Raw genomic sequence first — 14,134 nt, forward strand, 5'->3', positions numbered from 1 at the left:
CTGCAATAAACCTTTCTCTGCTCCAAACTCAGACGTTTTGGTATGTTTGGCCTCACCGTGCGTCGGGCACACGAACTTGCGCTAACATGGTCTTCACTAACAAGGTTGCTTTAGAATTTGCCCTACAAAAAGGGCCAGGGGCTCTTCCCCGATACATGCCAACTTGGTCTCGCTGACCCTGGGCTTGTCAATATTTCCTGTCCCCCCCCCACCCCTCAATAAATAAATAAAGCTCGTTCCTTTATCCATGCCATGGGATACTGTGGGATTCATCCCAGAACCCAGTGATTAGTTAGCAGTGAGGTCCCAGATATGTTACTGAGTCCAAGCTCACTCTGCTCCCCACATGACAGGCCAGTGAATTGGCAGCCTAAAGTCTCAAAATAACCATCTTATCAGGGTCTGGATGGCAGTTTCTTTTATAGCACAGAGAGAGGGAGGAGATGAGGAAGTAAAGTAAAAAGGTCATAAGTTTTGCAAATATCCCCTGGAATGGCCAGCCTCAGGGAGGGGGTGTGTTAATTTCTTCTTTCTTGCAGCCATCCACAGGGGGGACAGGGTCGGGATGTTTCCCTAAACAAAGGCACTTTGGTTTAACATTCAGGCAGGGGGGCGGGGTTCCCCGAGGCAGGCCATTATGTAGAGACAGTATCGTTTTAGTGAACAAAAACAGCGGAAAGCAAAGGTTAAAGTAAAAGAAACAGATCCAACGTGTAGTCTGATTTGGCTCTTCCCTGTTACAGGTAGAGCCCATCTGCATAAGAGTTCCAAACACAAAACAAAGCAGACTGACACATTCAAGGCACTATAATCTGGTCTCTTTCTTTCTACCCAAATGCATATACCTCTCCACCCCAAATGCAGGCCCTACCCCAATCGGGTCTCCTTCCAATCAGCTCTTTACTGGGCCCAGCACTACCCCACTGAAAGACCCTCCCTCTCTTCCTCACTAGGTCCCTCCTTCCTTCTAGGCTGGCTCAGATCCTCTTCACCCGCCACAGTAGCTGTGGCAGAGGACACCCGCTGATGGTCAGAGGTCCTGCTCCCTTCCCGGAGGAAGCAGTTGTTGCTTGAATGGCTGCCCAACTAGTCTCCTGGTAGCCGTGTGTTTAAGAAGCAGGTGTGTTTTCCTCACCAGCTAAATGGGTAGAACCCCAAGGACCCAGAGGAAGGAACTAAGGATCTCGGGTGTCTGAAGGAGCACGGGAAAGGCCACCTTGTCAGGACTGACTGTGCAGTGACAGTGACACAGTGAGAAATATTTTGTACAAAAACTGAGACTTCCGGGCTTGTCTATTACAGCAACTAGCATCACAGATCCAGCTGCCACCGGTTGCTGCTCTGCTTGACCTTGTACAGTCCTTACCGGCAGGGCCATCCGATGCCGTGCTTCACCTTAACTGGTTATGTAAGCAGAGAAAGTAGGACAGAAAGAGAAGCCATTTTGGGCCCAAGTCATTTGGGGAGCTAAGCCTGGCCACCATGAGTGTCCTTGAACAGGTCTCAGTAATTAACAATCTAAGGTAACAAAAGAATGCAGGGATGCAGCGCTGTTATCAGGCAAGAGAAGTAACAATAGCAAAGATAATACATCAGTTGCAAAGACTCCCCGTTCTGTTTCAATGGTCAAGATTAGCCTGAAGCGCTCCACCACGAGATCAACTGGAACCTAAGTGAGGATGACGTTGACTTTTTCTGACCCTTGTGACTTCAATCAAGTGAAGCTTGGCCTCTGTCAGCCACCCAAGCCCCTCCATGAATATGCACATACCCTCAGCTTAAAACTTCGCCTGTTTTACTGTTGGGGAGACACTGCTTTGGGGAAAATCCCCGGTGTTCTCCTTACTTGCTGCAAATAATAAGTCCTTCCTTCTCACGCTCTTTGCCTTGCTTGTGTCTTGGCATGACATCCACTGAGAAGTGAACCCAGTGTTTCGGGTCACACTACCATCACAGATCCAGCTGCCACTGACTCTCGCGCTGCTTGACCTTCCACAGTCCTTACAGGCAGGGCCACCCGATGCTGGTTAGGAAGCTGTGGGCTACAGATATCAGGAGCAGTAAGGAACTTGCCTCACAGACAGGAAGTTCAGAGGTAGCGTTTGCACTTGGGTTTGTCCCTTCAAGGTCACATGGTGCCAGAAGCAACTCAGGGCTTCATCTCCTACGAAGTCTCTGTCTAAAATATGGAAGAAATAATGTTTCCTCATTGTGTCTCTTTTTCAAGAATATGAAAACTATTCCCAGAATTTTCTTAGAAGAGATTCCCTCACATCTCATTGGCCAGAATTGATCATATACGCATTCTAAAATCAAAGCACATGGAGCTGAATTACCATAATGGGTCAGACCAGACTCATTCCCCAGGCCCAGGCCCAGGACTGGGAAGGATCCCAGCCTCACCTGGGGCACATGGCCTCTGGACACCTGCACCTGGGGTAGGACGTGGTATTGGACAGGCCCTAATGATGCCGAAAACTCAGCCTCTGTGCACCAGTGCCGAATCAAATCTCAGAGACAGAGTTTTGGGTGAGGTAGAAAAGAATAGCTTTATTGCTTTGCCAGGCAAAGGGGGACACAGTGGGCTCGTGCCTCAAAAACTGTGTCCCAACCCAGGGGGATTTGGTGAGGAGTTTTATAGCAATGGTTCAAGGGTGAAGTTGCTGGTAAGGAGCAGGGTGTGTGCAGGGCCTGCATTCCTTTAATCTGGTCTCAGGTGGTCTCTTGGTGAACTTCTCTGGTTCCTTTGATATGGCCTCAGGGGGTCTCCTGATGAGCTTCTTGAGGTTATCAAACTGTGATCTTCTCTGCAATGAAGAATGCTGGGAATTCCCTGCCATTCCAGTGGTTAGGACTTGGCTCTTTCACTGCTGTGGGCCTGGGTTCGATCCCCAATCCCTGGCTGGGGAACTAAAATCCCACAAGCCAAGCGGCAGGGCCAAAAAAAAAAAAAAAAAAAGAAGAATGCTAACATCTTCAAACATATTGTTACGTGTATCCCTTGAAGCGGAACCAGGACCCTGCCCCAAGGCTGCACTGTTGTTTCTTGCTGCCCCTCCATGGTCTCTGCATCCCCTCCCTTCCCTGACTAGCAACAGTTCGACTCTGCCTTTTGGAACTCAGGGAAGGTCATGGAGGCTGGAGTCTATTCCTTACAAACAAGAAACAGGGGACACAGAAAGGCTTCCGTGCTCAGGAGCCCCACAGGGTCCTGCTCGGTTTCACTAACACCATAATCAGATTCATATGTGTCCTATGTTTTCCTTTTATCATCTCAACCTGTGAAAGGTATAAGCTACTGGGCAGGAGACCTGGATTCTGAAGAGCCACCAAGATGTTATAGGGACAGAGTTGGAGGGAAAGGTATGTTACAGGGCACCAAAACCTCAAGAAATGACAAGGAGGGACCAGGAGTCTGTAAACAATTACAATGACCATTACTCCCTGCTCCGAGGCTTCTAACTCTTTCCTGCCTTGTGACACAGGCCTCAGTTCTGTCACTTGTTAAGTGTGGAAGCTCCCTAAGGCCTCAAGTCCCCTGAGGGTAACCTTCTGCAGCGCCAGGACCAGGTCTTCCCTCTTTCTCTGCACCCCCATCATCACAGCTCTGGGTGCAGGGCTGGCATTCTGTGGGGACAGTAGTCATTCAAGAATTTTAATGTTTACACTTCAGCTCTGTGGGAGAACCTGTGATATTGTGATTTATAACAAGAAATGTATTTGGTCTTCATCCTGTTTCTGGCACAGAGCTCCTAAAACCCTCGGAATTTCCTTAGTGATAAGAACAATAAAGGTGTACTGTCTTAACCAACTCCTTTCAACCACACCTGAGGTTATGTTAATGAGGTGACTTTTGGAATGCACCTAAAGATGGGGCTGGTTGTCAGGGGAACCAACTAGGTGATTGGAGGGTTGGACATTTCAGTCCCACCCCTTGACCTCTGCTAAGGGGAGACGAGCTAGAGGTTGAATCTACCAATGGCCAATGATTGAATCAATCATGTTTACATAATGAAGCCTCCATAAAAACCCCAAAGGATGGGGTGTGAAGAGCTTCCAAGTTGGTGAACCAGAACACATCCACGTGTGCCGTGCTGGGCCTCAGGCTCCCCGGGGACAGAAGCTTCTGCCTTGGACACCTCACCCCATGTATCTCTTCATCTGGCTGTTGATTCCTATGCTTTAATATCCTTTGTAATAAACCCATAGTCTAGTGAGTAACCTGGTTCCCTGAGTCCTCGTAGCCGTTCTAGCAAATTAATGGAACCCACGGACGGGGTAGTGGGAACCTCTGAGGTATAGCCAGTCAGTCAGAGCACGGTTAACGACTTGGATGTGCACTGACATCTGAAGTGGGTGGAGGGGGGGCGGTGAGCAGTCTTGTGGGACTGAGCCCCCAACCTGTGGAATCCGATGCTCTCTCCGGGTAGATGGTGTCAGAACGATGTTGACCTGTAGGATACCCAGCTACTGTTGGAGAAATGGTGTCAGAGCTATAGAATCCAACATCTATGAAATAGGTGCTTTGTAGTTGTATTGAAGCATGAAATCTGAATCTTATGCTGTGAGGACGGTCTGTAAGAGGAGATCAGTCAGCTGGTGGGGGAGGTTGGGAGGTGCTTTGCAAAGGCTACACTGAGGAGTGAGATGGACCTGAGTTCAAATCCTGCCTCTGATGCTGAGTGACCTTGCACAAGGCACTCAACCTCTGAACTCCTGACTCCCCTATAAAATGAGAAGTAATTTGTGCCTTGCAGGGTTGCTTGTAGGCACATAGAGGGGCTCCAAAGATGGTGACTGACCTTGACATTGTTTTGCTGTCCAAGTAAACACACTTGGAAAGAGTGAGAGGTCTGAGTGAGGAAACCCACCCCGGGACTGTGACCCAGCACTGGAGGCAGGTTGCTAGGTTACTGAGGCAGGTTGGAATCGCTGGTGGGCAAGGAGCCAGCAGCTGCGCAGGGTTGGGGGACCACTGGAAAGAGTTAGACCCAGAAACCTTGGGGCAAGGAGGAAGGACCACCTTCAGACTCCTGGGCATTTCTTGAAGAGTTTTGACCCTGGTAAAGTATCCTCTCCAGCACTACCCCTATGAAGCATTGGTGATTTCAAGATTCACAATAAAATTCTTCCAATCACCTGGCCTCTGAGTTCTTCCACCTCCTTACCTACTCTCAGTGCCAATGGCTTTCAAATTTGTTTGTCTATGACCCAATCATATGTGTGACTCAGGACACACGGGCACCATGTGTACAGACCTCAATAAAATAAAGCTTTATCATACGAAACTTACCCTTCCTACACACAATGATCTCTGCTACTTCCTGTTCTGTTCTATTTCATTTTTATAGATGCACTAACTTAATTTTACAATCCACTGATGGGCTGTGTCTCTCATTTTGAAAAACACTGGCCTAGATTTTTTTCATGACTTCGCTCCAGTCTTACAGACCAAAACGTTGAGGAGGAACCAGCAAAGGTGGACTGAGACGAAGTAGCCAATGAGGCAGGAGAACAAAAAGCTCCTTCATCACTCAATCCAGGTATGCACCATCTCATCTCCTCCTGTCTCTCAAACTCCTTCCTCTAGAACTTTAAACCCAACCATTTTCCCACCCTACCCAGAGCCTTCCATCCCTTGACCTTGCCACCTGCCCCTGCCTCTCACCCCTCCTGATGTCTGCTTTAGATTATACAGCTCATAATAATCATCCACTCAATGATTCATTCAATCAACAGCAACCCAGGACCCACACTGTACCAAGCACTGTTCTAGGTGCTGGAGATACAACAGTGAAAAAACAAAGGCCCTGCCTGTGAAGCGCCTTTTATTGAGGGAAACAGACAATAAACAAATAAAGCAGAACATTGAAGCTGTTTCAGTGTAACAGCCAGTGCAAAAACCTAAGGCAGCAGGGTGCCGGCGGGTCCCAGGGTCAGTGCAGAGGCCAGCGAGATCAAGAGAGTCACAGAGAGGGGGTCAGACAGGAAACAGGAGACAGATGGTCTCACAGGCTATTCCAAGGACTTTGGGTTTTAGTCTGAATGAGGTGGGCTGCCATTGCAGGGTTTGGGGAGAGGAAGGGTCCTGATCTGACTCAGGTCTTCAAAAGCTCCCTCTGTTTGGAGAACAGATTCTAGGAAAACCAAGGAAGAGGATGCAGGTTAAGATACTATTGGATTAATCCAGGTGAGAGATGATGGTGGTTTAGACCAGGGTAGTAGGGGAGGAGGATCTAATTAGGAAGGTCAATCTAATAGGATTTGCTGATAGGAGTCAGGAGGACACCAAGGTGTTTGACCTGAGCAGTGGAAAGTGTGGAGCTGCCTTTTACTGATAAGGGCAAACTTTAGGAAGAGATTTGCTGGTGAGGGAATCAGGCATCGAATTTCACCTACATCAGTCAGCAATCCAAACAGAGGAATACATAGTCAGAAGTTCAATATATGAAGTTCAGGAGGGGAGTCTGGGAAGGAGCTCGAAACGGGGAGATAAATACAGCAAACAGCTCTCTTGGGTATGGCCAGCAGAAGTGTAAATGGCTACAACCACTTTGGAAAACAAGTTGGCATTTTTTTTATGACATCATAAGATGATATTATCCATCAGAGATTCCTCTCCTAGGTACCTACCCAACAGAAATGCTTACATGGGCGCACTAGGAGACGCGTAAACCCTTGTTCTTAACAGGGCTGTTTATTATTGCAAAGAGCAGCCAGAGAGTTCCTGGCGGGAGAGTGGACAAGTAAATTGTTTTTGTCACATGATGAAATACTATGTAGCAGTGAACACAAATGGGTCTGAGTCATGCTTTTAAAACTATACGTCAGATCATGTACTCCTCTGCTCAAACCCCGCAAGGGTTTTGCATCTTTCTTGGAGTGAAAGCCAATCTTTACAAGGGCTTGCAAGCTCTCTGCCGGATCTGGTCCCCACTACCTCTCTGTCCTCATCGTTTTCTCTCTGGCTCAGGCCAAGCAGGCTGTCACCTTCCTGTTCTTCTGCCTGAAAAACTCTCCCCCAGATACACACCGGCATATTTCTCACTGCTCTTCAAGGGCCATCCTATCAGTGGGGACTCCCCAACTGGCCTCCTCATTGTAATCTCTCCCCCTTAACCTGCTTTCTTTCTTTTCACAGCCCAGTCACCCCAGTTTGTCTTCCCCAAGGAGAATATAGGCTCCTGGAGGGCAGGACATTGTGTGGATTGTCCTGCCACTAGGGCCACCTCCAGGATGGCTGAGCCCCTGCCCAGATATTCTTCTTCTGGGCTCCTGTCTAGATAGACAATCGGAGTCACACAAAATCAGCATGTCAGCACCATTCCGGCAGCTCAGTCTCCCATGATCCCACACCGGCCAGCGGCACAAGCTGACCCCTGGAACTGAGGCCTGGCCACGGGGCCCAGAGCTCCTGGGGTCAAGTCCATGCAGGGGGTAGAGGGTGGAAGAGCACACTGGGTGGGGAGTGGGGAAATGGGGACCCCACCCCAGTCTAGAGGTAGCACTGCCTTGCCCACAGAAGGTATCACTAAAAATTATTGCAAGAATACACTGAGCTTGATTTTTTTCTTTCTAACCTCCTCTCCTGTCCAAACTCTGGCTAAGAGACCACAAGCATTCACCTAAACAAAGGCTGCCCACCTTGGAGTGCAGTTTGCCAGCTCACACAGCGAGGAAGGCTCTGAACACAGAAGAGGGTATCCCTGCCACGCCCAAGGCTGAGTTATCTGGGGGGATTATTCAGGGAAGTGGAGCATCTTGACTTGCATGAATGAGCTTCCTGGACCCCCAGGGCTCAGGTTGGCCACATAGAACTGCTTCCAAGGGGATACAGCCCCCGCTGCCTTCATTAATGAGCTTGGCTGGAACCACAGATCAGATCTCCCAATGGCCTCTCGTGGGGCTTTTCTCTGAGGCTATAGAGGGCAGGGTCCAGGCTCTCTGCTCCCTGGACCTGGACCTGAACAGGTAGGTCTTGGGCCAAGATACTGCCGTATCTCACCAATTTGGATCCTCTCAGCAGCACTCATGACAGAGATGCTCTAACGCCCATTTTTACGAATGAAGAAACTACAGCTCAGAGAGGTTAAGTAATTTGCCCAAAACCACACAGTAAGTGATGGAGTCAGAATTTAAGCCACGTCTGTTTGCCTCGAAAGCCCACAGTACCAGCCTCCTCTGCCAGGCACACACCTCTCAGGAACGCAAAGGCCTCCGGAGTCTGGGAATCTGAACTCCCTGGCGCTTGATGTCCAGCCTTCAGTGCCCATAACAGGAAACAGGGTACACAGGTGCCTAAGAGACAGAGGAGGGGCCCCGAATACAAGAGCCTGAAGTATTCCCAGTGGAGGGGGATACTGTGGACGCTGTGCTGGGTGCCCACCTGAGCACAGAGTTGGCCGGACACCAGAATGTCAAGTGCACTTTCCAGAACAGACCCTCCTGCCCTCAAGCCAGGGTGCCCACTCACTGTGGACAAGTCACAGGGGAGGAGGAATCCCAAAGTCATGTGGGGTCACAGCCGGGGGCCTCCAGCTGAGGCAGATGGGGATCTGTCCTCACAATGGAGAGTCACCTGCCCAGGCTAGACAGACGGCCCTCTCACCTGGCCGGTGCTGGGAAGAGCAGCGCCAGCTCCTGTGGGGGAAGGAGCCGGACCCAGGAGGGAGGAGGCCAGCCTCTCTCAGAAAGAATTCTCAGAAAGCCTCTGCCCACTCCCGGAACAGCAGGGGCGAGGCCTGGAGCCAAGATGAGCGCTCTGGGCGAGAGAAGGTGGAATTTCCCCACAAAAGAAAATGGGAGGAATTTAATTTTTGTTTCTGAGAGGAAGAGGATAGTGATGAGAGGGCAAAGGAAGGAAGAGGAGTCAAGGTGGGGAAAGAGGGAGGGATTCTAAATAACAGGGAGCCAGAGCCGGGCTGCAGAAATGCCAGAAATGCCTCAAGAGGCTCGTTTCATAAGAACACGTGGGCTAATATCCATCCGGTCTGCAGCCGTCACTGCTGCTCTGTACATTCCCTCCATCTCCCTGGGCACCTGGAAGGCCTGCCACAGACACGGATGCCTCGCGGTGGGGCGGGAGAAGGTGGATTTTGAAACAAAGGGAAAAGGTTGCTAGGTTGACAAACAGGATGGCTGTCTGGGCAGAAGCAGGAAGTCAGGGTCACTTGACCAAGAGAAGGCACCCCGACCTCCACCCCAGGCCACCTTAGAAACGGTGGGGAAGACGTTGGACTTTCCACAATGGAGGATGGAGAAATCAGCCAGTCTTATGTAGATGTCGACAGGTGTGCTGACCCAGCTGCCCAGAGCCTCCCTTCTGTTTGTTTGTTTTTTTTTCTTTAGTTACTAACATAATTATCACTTATTTAGTACCCACAATCCAATGAAGCCTGGGAAAACTTGTCACATAAATAAAAAGGATTCATCCTTATCTCCACTAGGAATATTTCCAGCACCGTAAGTGGTCTTGATGTGCTTAGCTTATTGATATGCAGACTCCTTCTAATGAACTACAACACAGAGAGCAGAGAGGTATTTTCCCCTCTTCACTACGGATGCTCAGCTTTAACGCACTCTGAAGCTATAACACTATAAAGCACCAAATCAAAGTAAGATGATATTATTATTATTATAAATAGGTTGTTTAGTTGATACATGATCCCCAAGCCCAGACCCTTGTCAGTCTTAGAAGGAACAGAGCCATGAATAAAAATTGAAAGGGCTATCCCTTTCCATCAGGTTCTAATCATGACCTCATGGGTCCCTGCTTTGGGCACCTTGGGTGCCGGTTTTCGAGTAACACCCAGAGACCTTTCTCAGTGCAGTCATGGGCGATGCCCCTGGGTGACGGCGTGCACCGCAGCCCTGAGTTAACCTCATCACTGCTCTGAGCCCCCGCTTCCTCACCTTCCATGGAGACCCCAATACCTACCTCCCAGGTTGTAGGGATTAAACAGGAAAGCCCCTGCGATGGTTAATTTGATGTGTCACCATGGCTAGACCACAGTGCTCAGACATGCAGACAAACATTATTCTGGGTGTTTCTGTGGGGCTGTTTTTGGATGGGATTTACACTTAAATCTGTGGACTTGAGTAAAGCAGACTGCCCTCCATAATGTGGGTGGGTCTCATCCAATGAGTCGAAGGCCTGAGTAGAAAAAAAGACCAACCTTCTCTGAGCAAGAAGACATTCTGCAGCAGGCAGCCTTCAATCTTGAACCAAAACACCAGCTCTTCCTGAGGCTCCAGGCTGACAGCCCACCCTGCAGTCAAGGTCACTGCCCCCAGGGCTGTTGTGAAGCTGAAAGAGATAAGCTTTGCACAAAAACTGTGGGCTTCTATCAGCTGTGGGTCTTATCAGATCTTCCAGCCTAGGTACCCAAAGTCAGTGTGATTCCCAAGCAGCTCCAAGGGTCGGGTGGATGACACACTCTGTGGTGAGGGCTGTTCCATCTGCATAAACAGCTTCTGTCATTGCTCCTCGGGGTGGGCAGGGGCGTGCTGTCTTGTGGGTGTACGATGGCCGGGTGAAACATCACCACCTTCTTCCTCCGGGAGAGATGTTCCCTGCTGGGTTGAACTTTCAGAGGCAAAAATCTAAGTATACATGGAGGTAAAGGGGCTTAAACACGGAAGTGCCCTTGGAAAGGGTCTGGCCACGGCTCTCATCTTGCAGTTGGGGAACAGAGAGGGGGCCCATTTGCACAAGGACAGTTGGGGACAGAGCAGGAGCAGAGCCCTGGCCCATTGTCCTGTGGTTTCAGGTGACCTATGTCATTGAGAAACAAACCGGTGAAGGAACTTTCTCTAGATCACACTGCAGCAGGTGGTGGAGCGGGATAGGAACCCAGATCCTCCCCATTTGAACCCAGGCTCTTCTCACGGTCCCTGAAGGGGAAGCTGAGAGACGCTGGGCACAGATTTGTATTATATACAATGTTGTGTGTATATATATTTCGTGTGTATATATATGTGTATACATATACACACAACATTGTATATAATTCTTTTCCCTTATAGGTTATTACAAAATATTGAGTATAGTTCCCTGTGCTATACATAGGTCCTTGTTGTTTATCCATTTTATATACAGTAGAGATAAAATAAACAGATTCTTTTCCCTTATAGGTTATTACAAAATACTGATTGTAGCTCCCTGTGCTATACAGTAGGTCCTTGTTTATCTATTTTATGTAAAGTGGTGTGTGTATGTTCATCCCAAGCTCCTACTTTATCCCTCCCCCACTTTGATTTCTCTTGACCTAACTCACCACCTCGCAACTCCTCTTCCTCCCACACTTCGATCGGCCTCATCACAGTGCCACTCAGCACACATTGACGGAGTGCTCTCTGCATGCAGGGCGTGGTGCCATCAGACCTAAAGGGAAACATGGGGGGCGGGGCCACAAACCCACCAAACATCGGGGGCGGGGCCACAAACCCACCAAACATCGGGGGCGGGGCCACAAACCAGGAAATGGACGATTACAGTCCAGAGTAAGAAGCAATCTGACAGTGCCAGACGAGGACTTGGAGAGCACACAGGGAGACGACGGGCTTAGGAAAAACCTCCTGAGAAAGTGACCTGTAAGCTGAAACCCCTGGTGCTACAGAGGAGTTAACTGACAACGGTGAACAATGCAGGGCTGGAGTCTTTCTAAAGCCCTAATCTGATCAAACGCCCCCCGCCCCCGGCCCCTCCCCATCTCTGACTAGCAGCCCTCCTCGGCTTCCCACACCTGAATGAGAAAATACAAACTTCTGACCATGGCCTGCATCCAGTTGGGTGCTGTTTAGAATATCTCTGCCACATCCAAAGTAGGATGGCAAGTAGAGTGGCAATGGCAGCAAGAGACTTGGGCCAGAAGGCAGATCTGGGGGCTGGGGTGGGGACATAAGAAGGAGGTCGGTGAGCCCACAGTGATCCCTGGAATGGGTGCGCTCACCCAAGGGAAGGGAGCAGAATGGGAAGAGAAAGAGGAACACCAAGATTTAAGAAACCAAAGCGTCCCAAGCCAAGGCAGGATGGGAGAGGCAAAACTCACCGACAGGTGCCGTTGTTTGGACGAGGAGCTGGTTGCTGGCCTGGCACACATCCGCTTCCTGGACGCATGCGCACGGGAGGTGGACGGCCCGGTTTTGAAACCACTCGCTCCCTGGGTGTGGGCTGTACTCAGTGTGAGCACACTTAACCTCTCCCCTTCAGTTTCCTCATCTGTCAAATGGCTTAGTAATAGTACCTACCTCTTTGGGTTGCTGTTCTGAGGATTCAGTGGGTCACTACACGCAAGCACCTAGAACAGCACCTGATACACAGAGCTCGATAAACGTTCGATTAAAAACCATGACGGGCCGAGGAGTGAAGGAGCTGGAGGGCGTGATGCTCTGAACCTAAGCTCATCTTTCAAGGAGTTTGACTCCGAAGTGGGGGAGAAAAACAGCAGCTGACGGTGACGTGGGGGTCAGGGGAGGGTTTACTTTTTAAAACAGGAAAAATCTGAGCATGTTGGAATGCTGAGTGGAAGGAGCGCCGAAAGAGGGAAAGATGGAAGACCTGGGGAGAAGGGGGCAGAGGCGGAGACCTGGGGAGGAGGGGGCAGGTGGAAGACCTGGGGTGTAGGGGGCAGAGGCGGAGGGTTTCAGGTGCCCAAGGGAGGGCGGGAGGGAGGCGAGGTGGGGCAGACGCCAGTCAGTGGGTAGGTGGGTGGGTGGGAGTGGGAGGCTGGGGCACCACCTTCCCTTTACTCCCCCGGAGGAGATGATGTCACCGTCCGGATAATGAGGAGGTGGGCAGGAGGCCAGCCGAGAAGGGCAGACCCGCCCTAGAGGGGAAAGGGAGAACCTCTTCCAATCTGTCCAGCCGAGAATAACCCCTCCCCTCACGGGCACGACGAGTCACAAGACGGTTTCCCAGCACATCCTTATGCCACCCTTGCGACAGCCCCAGGGATATTTTTGTCACCCTCACTTGTGGGAAGGAAACCAAGTCCGAGGAGGGTTAAGACAACAAACCTAGAACCAAAGTGCAGTGTGGGGCTGCTGCACTAGGGCTCTCCCGAGGTCTTCCTGGAGGCGCGCGTGCACACTCACACTCACACACTCACTCACACACACACACACTCACATACGTACTCACATACACACTCACATACACACATTCACATACACACACTCTCACACACACACTCACATACACACACACATTCACATACATACATACACACACATACACACACATACATACTCACACACTCACACACTCACATACACACTCTCACTCACATATACACACACTCACATACACAGACGTTCACATACACACTCACATACACACACGTTCACATACACACACATACCTGCACACACACACACACACAGTCACACACACACATACATAACACACTCTCACACACTCACATACACAAACTTATACACACTCATTTTCACACACACTCGCACACACACCCTCCCTAAGGGCCTGGCCAGAAGGGGCTGCCGCCCACCACGCCGGGCAGAAAGTTGCTTGGGAAACCGCCCCTGCTACAGGAATGACCTCGAATTTACCCTCACCCAGGGGGAAAGTTAGTCAGTTATTCACAATGAAGAAAACCAGGCGCAGGGCAATGGGAATCGTGTGCTAACATTTGTGTAATAAGAGGGGGATGTGAGTGTGCTTGCGTCTACGCGCATGAGACATTTCTGCAAGGGTGCCGACAACTCTCCAATGGCTGCCTGGGGGAGGAGAGCTGGCGGACGGGGAGGAGGGAGACTCTCAGCGGGTTCCCTTCTGTGCCTTCTGAATTCTGAAATGCTTAAATGAGTACATATACGCTTTAAAATACAAACTAGTGCTTTGACTCTGGTGAGTAACACTCTACTGAAAACACACCCCACGGCCAAGCTCCGTGGTGACGTCATGACTGGAGGCCACCCTTCCACCCCTGGTCCCTCCGGCCCTTCCTTTCCCTCTCCCTGGGCTTCTACTCCACATCTTACCCTTCTTCAGGCTCCGGCCCTGAGGCGTCCCTGTGAATCTGAACCACAGGAGCCAGGGACCCAAGTGTGGGCAGCCCCAGCGCCCTAGCTGCGGCCCTCAAGAATGTGGCGGGCAGACCACATCAGGTTCTGT

General features: G+C 50.4%; 1 long non-coding RNA gene across 4 annotated transcripts; it reads right to left on the bottom strand.

The window, feature by feature from the left end:
- Positions 1-2,523: 2,523 nt before the first annotated feature.
- Positions 2,524-12,278, bottom strand: LOC309609017. Of its 4 annotated transcripts, none has more exons than XR_014233197.1 (3): positions 12,250-12,278; positions 10,176-10,585; positions 2,524-2,910 (listed from the first exon to the last, which is right to left on the bottom strand). It is a non-coding gene; the product is annotated as an uncharacterized lncRNA (long non-coding RNA). The 4 variants fall into 4 exon arrangements; XR_014233198.1 differs by lacking the exon at positions 12,250-12,278 and adding an exon at positions 12,051-12,173; XR_014233199.1 differs by lacking the exon at positions 12,250-12,278 and adding an exon at positions 11,277-11,744.
- Between the last annotated feature and the right edge of the window lie 1,856 nt (positions 12,279-14,134).

Source organism: Balaenoptera borealis, assembly GCF_965194805.1.
Source record: "Balaenoptera borealis genome assembly, chromosome: 13".
Lineage (NCBI taxonomy): Eukaryota > Metazoa > Chordata > Mammalia > Artiodactyla > Balaenopteridae > Balaenoptera > Balaenoptera borealis.